A 12,309-nucleotide genomic window follows, 5' to 3' on the forward strand; every position below is an offset into this window, starting at 1 on the left:
TTTTCATTGTATAAACTTGTTTTTGGATTTAGATACTTTTTTATGATATTTTAAAAAAAGTCCCTCCATGTCTTTGCCATGTAAAGCTTTTAGAATAGATGAACACTATTCTTTGTCAAAGACTTTTTCTTTACTGATTGAGAGAAGGATGTGATTTCAAAGGTTTTGGTTTTAAATATAATTAAATATTATATTAACAGTTTTACTAATGTTAAATCATCATTGAATCCATGGTATAAATCCCAAATGGTCATAATGAATTATTTCTTGGATAAATCACAAAATTTAGAGGGTAATTGTCATTAATGATAGTTGCTTATGGTTTTTCTTCTAGGTTTTATTATTCTAATTTTTATCTAGGCATTGGGTATTTATTTGTCTCATAAGAGGTTTTTGTTCAGGTGCTTTCTTTCCCAATTTTTGAGTATAATTTGTGAAGTACAAGTCCCAATTTTTATATAAAAATTTGATTGGTTTCTCCTGCAAATCCATCAGAATATTTTTCGTTTTTAGTCCTTTTGCAAATAGACATATTTCCTTTTCCAAGTTTAATCATTTAAGATCTCTTTTTGGTTTTCTGATAGTTTGGTTTATTTCTTTTATGTTCTTGTTTTTTAAGAATAGCTATAAAAATATGTTCTGATCATTTAAAAAATTCTTCAGATTTTATTTTGATTAAACCTTGCTTGTTTATTTATGATTTTATTAATTTAGTTTTCTACTCTTTTAAAATCAGATTATCTAACAGTTTGTAGATTTTTTCAAAGAATCTATTTTTAGTTATATTGATTATTGTTTTTTGTTGCCAATTTATCCACTTTTCCTCCAAGATTTTAGTTATCTCCTCTTATTTTGAGTTTGCCCTAGTGTATGATCAATTCTTGTAAACTATCTATGTGGTGCTGAGAAATACATATATTCTTTTGTAGCCCCATTTAAAAGATATTAGAAGTCTTTTAATTCTAATTTTGTAATTTTATTTAGTTGAATATTTAAAATTTTAAATTTCTGTTAGACATCCAAAATAGAGAGAAGAATGTTAAAGCCTCCTTTTACTATTATATTATTGTCTGAATATTCTTGTAGTTCTCTTAACGTTCCTTTTATGATCTGAATGCTAAGGAATGAATAGTAAGTTTATTATCAACACTGACTAATTGTTTATCCTTTCTGGAAAACTTAATTTCCTTGTTTATACCTTTTATTTTTTGAATGCCTGTTTTTGATTTGTCAGATACCATGACTACAACTCCTGTTTTGTTTTGTTTTTGTATTCACTTGATACAGAGTAAATTTTTTTGCTCCTTCAATTTTATTTTGTGGATATTTTTTATTTTATAAATATTTTAAGCAGCAGATTGTATGATTTTGTTTTCTTATCCAATTGATCACTTTCATTTTTAAGATGTTTAATCAATTCATATTTAAATTTATGAAAGTTAGGTTTATATTTTCCTCTACTTATCTCTAATATTTTTTTCATGTTATGTTTTCCCCTCTCTTCTGTTGTAAATTCAGAACTATGTCTCCAGGTTAGCTTATTTTTAAATTTTTTAATTTTTTAGATTGCCCTTTTCCTACTGGTTTGTTTCCCCTCAACCCAAACCCTCTTCATATTTCCTATTCATTTCACTTTGGAATTTTCTCCACCCTCCACCCCTGTCTCCTACCCTTCAGCCAGTTTTAGCTATTATTTATTTTGTTGAATTTCACTTTCTGTTTCTCTTTACAGAGAGAATTTCTCACTCCATTCTTTTGTCTACTATATCTATAGACCCTCATGCTCCAGTTCATGACTCATATGATCTTCTCTAATCTCTCATTCTTCATGGAATCAAAACTTCAGAGATTGGATTCAGAAAACTCTATGTAGTTTCTTCCATTATCTAATAGAATTTGTTCCATGGATTACCATTTTCCATTGTGCCTTACTTCCAAAAAAAAAGACAATACCTACAAGTGAGAGAGAGAACATACTGCCTCATAATAAGAACCTTATCCCCAGCATATATCTCAGTTTATGCAGTTCACTCTTCATCTATACCCTCCACATGGTTCCCTTATTTCCCTATTTGCCTCAAAATCTCCTTCCTGGTTCCATGCCCTTCCACTTCTCTAGGTGCTATTTGCCCCTAGAAATTCCAACTTCTCCACTATGAAGATAAGATAAATGGTATTTTCAGGTACCAAATACCTTATATAGCATCTATCAATAGTTCTCCATCACCCTTTACAGAACATCTCTCTTCACCTATAGGATCATTCATTAATGGAACCTACCACCAAAGCAAGACCTCCTTACTACCCTTCCTTTTCCATTCTTCATTCATTCTCCTCACCCACTCCTTAATAGAGCCTTCTTTCCCTGAGACCACAGGCATCACCTTTCTCTCATTGCTAGCTCTTATTTTGGTCCCAAAATATTACACTTCTCTATTCTCCTACTTCCCTCCCTTCTTTCATGTATTCTCTTATTTTGCAATGTAGTACCACCACTTGACTTCTCTCTTTAGCCCATCTCCTTTTATACATTTAGAAAGAAATCTCCTGTCTGTATACTGTCACTCTGTTTTTATTGCTGTCCTTGGTTACTGCATTTGTTTATCCCTCCTGCATTTTTATTATATGGTGTTCAAAAAACAATCCCTTAAAGCCTGTTTTTCATTCTCAGAATGTTTCAAATAATTCTTTATTATTGAACATCCATCTTTTATTTATGGTTAAGTTCAGATTTTTAGTATAGGTTGCTTTGGGCTATATATTGAGCTCAGTTTTTCTTCAGAACATAAAATTGCATTACATCCTGTATTTTTTTGGTGGATGTAAAATAATCTTGTGTCATTCAAATTTCTTCCCTTGATATTTGAAGGTCTTTCTCCAAATTGCTCATAGAACTTGCTATTTCTGAATTTAATTGTTCAATTTAACCACTATGTGTTTTGGAGGTTGTGACATTATTATTTTTTCTGGAAGCAATCTATAAATTCTTTCAATTGATATTTCATTTTCAGTTTTCAGAAGTTCTGGGAAGTTTCCTTGTATTTGTTCTTGAATTATTGTATTCAGATTTTTTGACTATCATGTTCTTCTAGGAAATCTATAATCCTTAGAATATCTCTTGTTGTCATGCCTTTGGAGGCAGTTGGTAATTAGAGTACTAGACCTGGAATTAGGAAGACCTAAGTTCAAATCTGGCCTCAAACACTTCCTAATTGTGTGGCCTTCAGCAAGTGACTTAATATCTTTTTGCTCATTTTCATTGACTAAAACAGAAATGATAATAGTACCTATTTAGCAGGATTGTTGTGAGAATTAAGTGAGAAAATATTTGCATAAAGTGCTTAGCATGGTTACTGCCACATAGTAGTCACTAAATAAATGCTCATTCTCTCCCTTTAACTTCCATGAATCCTGTCTTCAAGGTTTATATGTTTTGCCTGAATAGAGAACATATATGTATATTTAAAAAAAACGTTTTTTGCTTCTCTTCTTCTAGAAGAGATTATCTTCTAGAATTATCCTTTAGAAAAGGATAATTTTCCTTTTAGGCAATTGTCCTCCTTTCACTCTCTGTATTTACATTTCTGATCAATTATTCTCTCACTTTATTTTTCATGAAACTTGCTTTCACATATTCAAGTTTTCCTATTCTGACAATTATTTTTCTTTTGCAGGTCACAAATTCTATTCTCATAATTCTTTTGAGCCACTCAAGAAGAATGTTTTAGGAATCCTTATTCTTTTAAAATTCAAGAGTCCTCTGTGTCATCAAAGGTAGGATAATTTTCATTAGTTTTGCATTATTTATTCTTATTTATTCATAGATACCTGAACTCAAATTCTAAATTTAGGGATAGTTTCCTTTATTGCTCTCTTTCTGACTCCCTCCTCTCTGATGTTTTTTTCCTCTTGGGAGCTGGATCTCAGTGTCTGAATATACTCTCATGAATGGCAAACAATGGTTCACAAGCCTAGGTTCTGCTCCAAGTGAATTTAGGAGAATTGAAATGGTCTCAGCTGGATGCCAATTTCTTCTTCTCAGGCTTAGTGGAGCCCATATACTCCTTACTTATTCCTTCTCTCATGGTGTTCTGTTAATTCTCTCAGTTCTTTGGCCCAGGAATTTAGAGTATTATCATTTTATCTGGGAAGTAATTTCTGTTGTTTCTAGTTTACATGTTGAAGACTATAGGAGGGAGTTGGAGTTGAATTGTAAGATTGATCCCTCTTTCATGTCTAGATATGTGTTCTACTCCATTCCCTCTATTCTTCCCCTCTCTTACAGAGATCTTTTGCACCACAGAATGCTGTTGGGGAATTATCCCCTGAAGATTCGGCAAAATCCCAAAGCCTATAACTTGTGTCTCCATAGCATTGAAAAGAAAGAGGGAGGAAGAGGATTCTGGGTTCATTTATGCAGCAAGAAAAACACTTCTTGGTTGTGTCCCTGAGTTGGCTGGTAGAACATTGCTGCCAGTAGTATTTGGTGACTTGGAAGGGGGTGTTGAATGAGTTTGAGATGGGCATCAGTTCATGATCTTTTCAATATTCCTGATGTCCTCAACCATAGAGACAGTTAAAGATGCTGTGTATTTGGTGCATAATTTTGTTTTGGAAAGTTTTAAAAGGTTGTAAGCATCACAACATATATGAGAATGTCTAGTCATCCATTTTATTGTCTAACTTTTGAAACTTTTTCAGATGGATTATTATGACTCCCCCAATGTTGTACCATGAGTCTACATATAATTCTTAACATTTATTCTTATTGAATTTCCTCTAATTAGATTCAGGCCAATATGAACTAATGTGGATCTAAACTCTTTCATCCATTGTGTTCGTTCTGTCTCAGCTTTGTGTCATTTGTAAATTTACTGAGCACGTCATCAATACGATGCAGGTGCATAATAAAAGTGCTAAATAGCACTAATTCCTGGACCACTATCCTGGACACCAGAGGCATTATGGTACAATGGAAAGACTACTGGATTTGGAGTAAGAGGTTGTAGTTGCAAATGCTGGCAATGATTACTTGTGTGACCTTGGAAAGATGGCAATTTTACTTAACTTCCCAATTTCCTCATCTATAAAATTAGGTGGTTGTTTAACTAGATGATATCAGTGGTCATGTCCTACTCTAAATCTATGATCCCATTATTTTCTGCCAAGATTACATGGAACTATTAATGACTTCTCTTGAAGAAGAGCCATTCAAATATTTTGAATCTAATTTTATCATCCACTCAGTCCACAGTTTTATATCTTATCGCATATGAATATCACATGTTTCATTGTCAAACACTTTGCTAAAATATAGGTGAAGTGATTTACAGAATTTTCCTGATCTACTCATAAATCAGTCAAATTAACTGAATATATTAATTGATTTCCATTATAAGTGCTTGGGTCACTTCTTTCTGGTAATATTTATGCAACAAAGACTCTACTCAAGCACCAGTGTGATGACTATATCAAATGATTCCTTACTAGGACATATTGATGAATGCATAGATGACCAAGTGAATGGATGAACTATTTATTACATGTTTTCTACATGCAAATTACCATACTAAGTGCTGAAGATATAACTAGGAAAAAAAAAGAAAAGCAGAGCTTTGACTCTAGCTCTCTATGAGATAACATTCTAATGAGGACTTTTGTTTGCTCTGTCCTTGTATCCCCGTGCTTATCACGGTGCCTTGTGCCCAATGGACACTTAATGGGCATTTTTAAAAATTGTGGCTCTAACACAAATAAGATATTTTCGATACAAGCCTAATGTAAATGATCCATGATCTCATGACACAATGGTGATACAAAAGATATCTCCTTTAATGTCATTTACACTGATAAAATCATCTCTATTTTTTTAAAAATATATTTTATTTGATCATTTCCAAGCATTATTCATTAAAGACATAGATCATTTTCTTTTCCTCCCCCCCACCCCCCATAGCCAACGCGTAAGTCCACTGGGCATTAGATGTTTTCTTGATTTGAACCCATTGCTTTGTTGATAGTATTTGCATTAGAGTGTTCATTTAGAGTCTATCCTCTGTCATGTCCCCTCAACCTCTGTATTCAGGCAGTTGCTTTTTCTTGGTGTTTCCACTCCCATAATTTATCCTTTGCTTATGAATGGTGTTTTTTTTCTCCTGGATCCCTGCAAGTTGTTCAGGGACATTACACCGCCACTAATGGAAAATCATCTCTATTTAATAATGCCAAGGATCTCAGTGGTGAGTACTTTCTTTTTTGGATCTTCAATAGCTGTGGATGCTGAGCAGGTAGGAGCTATAGCACTTGGCACTACCTGCACTTGGCACGCCCTATTTCCAACAGTATTGCTTCCTAGAATTATGGCTTCAGGGATAGATTGGAAGAAAGGTTGGTGACCTTGGAGGACTATGTCACTCATGGGGTCTTGGATTTGCCTTTCTACTTATGTCAGTTGGTAATTTTTGTTGTTTGTGAGCAAGATGGGTCCTTACTTCCCAGTAATTGCTCTCCTTCTTGCTGGCTTCAGGTTCCAGGCTGGAAGCAAGTTACTCTATAGCATCTATGATGACATATAAATGAGTACTCCCTCCAATAAAGTATATTGAAACCTATCTTTGCCTGTCTATCCTGGGTAGCTCTTGTCTTTGTCTTACTCGTGACAACCCATGAAACATCCAGATTTCCAAATTTGTAGTGTCTCTTTGCTTGGGTTTTTTATCATTAGATCAGATGGACCCCCCTCCCAAAAAAAGCAATTATATGAAACAGAATTATCTATGTACTCCATTTCCCCACTCTCTAATCTGGGCTCAAATTGTACCTAACCTACCAATTTGGGACTCAGAAGGATGACTGCTAGCTATTCCTCTCATGGTTCTAGGGATAACCCTATAGTTATTTGTTCTCCCAATATTATAGCTCATGAGCTTTTATTGATGAATTTCTCTTAACAATCAACAGGTACATTCAGTTTTTCAGATATTTACTTAAAAAGAATATAAGGACAATAGTTATAGAGCATTTTCCTATGCCCCATCTTGGGTGCACTTTTCCACAGATACACACAGGATCTTTGAGGGGAGGAGGAAGAGTGTGAAAAACCTTAAACTTTATAATAAGGCATATGTGTCTAGGGCAACTCACAATTCCAAAACTAGAGATCTTTCATGCCTTTTCTTTTCCAGTTGATCCTCTAGAACTTTGCTAGGGAACATGTTTTCAGTGATGAATGAGTTATTCCAATGCTTGGCTAGACTGGCTTCTCTCAGGGCACACAGTTTCCAGTGGATTGGCAATTCAACTCTGCTTGCTTCTTGTAGGGCATGGTGTTCAGCTGGTAAGGTCAATCTATTGCTAAACTGGGTCAGGCAGGTCACTCTTGCAAGGCAGCAGCTGCTGGACTCAGCCTGGAAAATTACTTTGCTGCTACTGGACAGCTGCTACTGGACCAGGAAGGTCACTGGGCTGGTAGATCACAGCTACTCAGTCTGGGCCTGGCAAATATCTTAACCACTGGGCTCCTCTCAGGCCACAGGTTCTCTGCTGGACAGATCAATCCACCATACTCCTTGGACTTGCTCTATTTTCATTTCAATTCAGTAAACCTTTTTTTCTTAGTGCCTACTGTATGCCAGAAAATGGGGATACCCATTAGAAAAAGAAAAACAGTCCCTGCCCTCAAAGGGCTTACAATTTAATGAGGAAAGGTATTATACGAAAAAGAAGCTGAAAGGTAGTGGTGGGGGGAAAGTTCAGTTCAGGGGTATGATGTTGATGAAGTCAACTATAGTCTTTCATTACTCTTGGCCATTTACTTGGTTGGATAGTACTTTACTCTCTTCAGATAGTGTTATAGTGCTCTTTTAGGGGAAAACCTCTGTTCTCTTTTAGCTATGACTACAACGCTTTACCTGAATTAGAAAAAAAAAATCTCTCCTCTGATTCCTTCAGAGCTTGAGATTTGCCACATATAGGCAGTAAGTCGGAGAGTTCTAGCCACTCCTGTTTGATAATTATTTTTTTTTCTCATTTAAGGCCAGTTCCATCAGGAAGGGACTCTTCCTTGGCTTATGGTCAACAATATTGAATCAGTCAGTTATACATTTCAGAATCTTTTGGGGTTTTTATGCAGAAGAGTGGCTAGTTACAAAGGTATAAATATAGTATGTTTCATAGAGGCAAGTTCATTGTCTCCCTGACCTTTTAAAATGAAGTTGAACTTTTAAAGTATCAGATGCCTTCTAAGGGGTGGAATATTATTTTTGTATCAGAAACTTTTTCAATTAAATTCAGTAACTATGCCTTTGGATCTTCCAAACATTTCTGCTTTACTAAAATTCTCCAGGGCACACTATTAGTGTTATACCACCACTTTAAAATGAGTTGGGGTTCAGGTACAAATTATATTCAGATCTACCAGGAATTATATAGAATAGGGAGTTGGGAGGTCTTATTACTAGTCCTTTAATTAGATTTTTGGTTTTGGACAAAACACTACTTGTCTCTGAACCTCAGTTTCCTGAAATAAATAAAGGTAGACTAGGTAAATTTTGAGCTCCCTTTTAACTCAAAAATTCTATGATCTAATAATTGTCTTATTTATTGGATGAATGAAGTTTCTAAGAGCAATAGTTAACGTATCAAATGACAGTTTCCAAAAATATCATGATAGATTTGAGCAGAGTTTTTTTTTTTTAACTTAAGATCCATGGATCTTCAAGGAGTTCATAGATAAAATTATTAATAATAATTTAGTGTACTTTATAACTTTATCTCATTTGATCCTTACAACAATTCAGAGAGAAAATTGCTATTATTATCTCCATTTTACATATGAGGAAATTGAGACAAAAGAAGTTAAATGATTTGTCACAGGGCAACAGAGATGATGTGTCCATGATTTTAACTCAGGTTTTCCTGAATTCAGGTCTGTCACTCCTACTGAGCCATTCAAATTTCAGAAAGAACTCTGAACTTGGATAGGGAAAAATTTTGCATCTTTATTTTTACTAAGTTCCAAATTAAATTTATCATTTCTTCCAATTATTTAAAAATATTAATGTTAAAAGAGGTCCAAAGGTTTCACTAGAATGCTAAACGAGTCCATGACACAAAAAAGTTAAGAACTCCTACACCTTGAGTGTTAATATGAATCTTAGAAGATGGAATTCATTTGGGGTAAAAGTAGAGTCTTGTATTTGTATTTATCCAGTCTCCCTAATAGAAAAAAGATTGGAAAAGCCAATTATGACAGAAATTTGCTTCAAAAAGATATGGGAATCAGGCATGCTGGCATACACCTTTAATCCCAGATACCAAAGGAGGTAAATCTGAGGTTGATGTATCTTCTGAGCTCAGGAGTTCTGAGATGTAGTGTGCAATTCTGACCAAATATTCTCATTAAGTTCGGCTTTAAAAATAGTAAGCCCCTGAGAATGAAGGGTTATCTGGTTGCTTTAAGAGGGGAAAACTAGTTCAGGTTGGAAATAGAGGAGGTTAAATATAAATATGAATTGGGATCAAGACGTTGAGTATATCCTGTACTTGTTTATGAAATGAAGATCCACTCTTTTTTTTTTTTTAATTAAGATATAGGAGTTTTTGATGACTCTAAGTCAATTCTGGTTAGCTGTGTAATTTGGCAAAAGAATTAAGACTTATTTCCATATTATTGATATTTGCACTAGGATGATGGTAGTAGTCTCTCAGAAGCCAAAAATGATGATTGTCTTTGTGCATGTGTGCACAAAGATACTTGTGCGTGAAGGAGATTTAAGTGGAAAAGTCAATGCACAGAGACAGGCCCACTCTCTTGGCGTTGGAAGCCTGGGCCCATTGGCACGAAAAGTCATTACACCTGGAGACTTCCTCAGCTGCATTGGATGGCCGTGTTGTCTTTTGTGCTCCAACACGCCCTAAGCACTCCACAGTGCTTCGCTGCATCGCCCTCTCAGCCGTTGAACCTTCTTGTTGGTTTCTTCAGCCTGTTCCACCGAAGCAGTCTTCACATGCTGGGTGAGCAAAGCCCTGGTTCACCAGGGGTCTACAACCCAATGGCTACCCTCACAAGGTTTAGCCGGCCTGTGGAAGCCTTTGCCTGGGGTGTGGCCACTGCCTCATGCTAGCAGCTACTGGGAGCCACAAGTGAGAGCTGGGTGTCAGGTGAGGGTCAGAGGCTAGAGAGCTGCCCTAGAAGGGCACAACAAGCCCTCCATACCAAGGTGCTACCCTTCCCTGAACACCCCATACATAGGCTATGTGATAAGTGGCTTATAAAAATGGAAACAAAACTAGTAAAGTATTAGAAGCAAATAATTTCATTTAAATTTGTGCCTGGGGAAACATCACCTATGCCAATAAGACAGTTGCCAACAGCTCATTCAAAGATAAAGGCAACTTTCTTTGGGTCAGGAATCTGGGTCCCACATTCTCTGACATAAGGGAAGCCAGAGATGTCTTTTCTTGGGGCCAACAAACAGGAAAATCAACCCAAAAAAGAAAAGTTTTACAGATTCTAGATAGCTATGGTATTGGCTCTGGTTAATCAATACTGATAACTAAGTTTTGGATGGAAAGAATATCTGACATGATTATTCAAAGCTTTCGATCCAGAATCAAAAGAAAACTTTTGCCCATATTATTCCACGAGAAATCCATTTTCATCAGAAAGTATGCCTACAGAAAGAAAGACTACCTTATGGAAATTTGGTTTGTCAGAACTATGAAGAAACTCCTTAAATGTGGATATGACTTCAGGGTAACCATAGGTAGGACATGACTTCATTTCTTTTTTTAAGGCCCCTGTATGACCTTGTACAGGGCCAAGCACACAAAGTAAGTCCTCTGAGAGCTTTGTTGAATGATTTCTGCCTCTCTAATTCAGTTTTCATTTGCCAGAAGAAGATACAAATTTTCATTCTTTCCCCAACATCACTTTATAGGTGAAGGAACCTTAAAAACCTACCTTATAACAATCTAATTGCAATTTTCCAAATCAAAATAGATGAGATCAATTTCTTAAACAAAAAAATTTCTGAGGGGCCAGTATCACAATGAATGCAGAGACACAAGCTGTCATCTATGCTTTGGATGGATATCAACATAGTCCAGAAAAGTAGCACTATATCCTCTCTAAGGCAACCAGAGCAAATATGAAGATTATAGAGATAGGAGGCTAGGATGCACTTAATAAATGTTTGTTGAATGGCTGATTTGACTACTCAGAAATTCAACCACTACAGCCAAGTCATGTGTCTCCATACGATTCAACATCAAACATCTAAGACCAAAATATAGCATTAACTGTATCAATTTAATATTAAAAGGAGATATACATGTGAACATAAATATGACTGATTATTCATCCAAAAGTTGTTGGCAGAAATTGAATCCCAAAACTTTTCTTTAAAAAGGAAAAAGTGGAAGTGAAAAAGAAGCAAACCAACAGCAGGCCCCATACTTGTGTGCATTTCTGCATTACACATTGTAAGACTACTCGGAAGTGCTGGGTATTGTCATAATATGACACATAAAATGTCACCTATAAAATGCCTTAACTACTATACTAGGATGATGATTTAGAGTCTAAATCCCCTCATATCCCCATTGATCCATGTGATCAAGCAGTTGTTTTTCTTCTGTGTTTCTACTCCCACAATTCTTCCTCTGAATGTAGATAGTGTCCTTTCTCACATGTCCCTTCAAATTGTTCTGGATCATTGCATTGCTACTAGTAGAGAAGTCCATTACATTCAATTATACCATAGTGTATTAGTCTCTGTGTACAATGTTCTCCTGGTTCTGCTTCTTTCACTCTGCATCACTTCCTGGAGGTTGTTCCAGTTCACATGGAATTCTTCCACTTTATTATTCCTTTGGGCACAATGGTATTCCATCACCAACATATACCACATTTTGTTCAACCATTCCTCAATCAGAGGGCATCCCCTCATTTTCCATTTTTTTTTTTGCCAGCACAAAGAGCGTGAGCCATAACTTTGAGAATAGTAAGGTTTTAGTGATACAAGACCTTTGAGTCCAACTCTTCAATTCGTCATGCAAATAAAATGAAGCATACAGAGGTTAATTGATTTGCCCAGGGTCACACAACTAGTAAGTATTTGAGATGGTATTTGAACTCAGGTTTTCTTTACTGCAAGGGTCCAGCGTGATCCACTATACTATGCTCTGAAGACTTCTGAGTACAGATCTCATGGTCACAGAAGGTTCTTCCAACTCTGAAATTTTGACTTCTTGTCATTCCATGAATAAGGAGGTAAGAGTTCTACTATTGATATTTGGAGTCTTATA

At 35.5% G+C, this 12,309-nt stretch overlaps 1 pseudogene; it reads left to right on the plus strand.

Annotated features, from left to right (window-relative positions):
- Positions 1-12,309, plus strand: part of LOC100618873 (integral membrane protein GPR137B-like) — a 105,295-nt pseudogene that overhangs the window by 67,406 nt on the left and 25,580 nt on the right.

The sequence above is a fragment of the Monodelphis domestica genome, chromosome 1, assembly GCF_027887165.1.
Source record: "Monodelphis domestica isolate mMonDom1 chromosome 1, mMonDom1.pri, whole genome shotgun sequence".
Classification (NCBI taxonomy): domain Eukaryota; kingdom Metazoa; phylum Chordata; class Mammalia; order Didelphimorphia; family Didelphidae; genus Monodelphis; species Monodelphis domestica.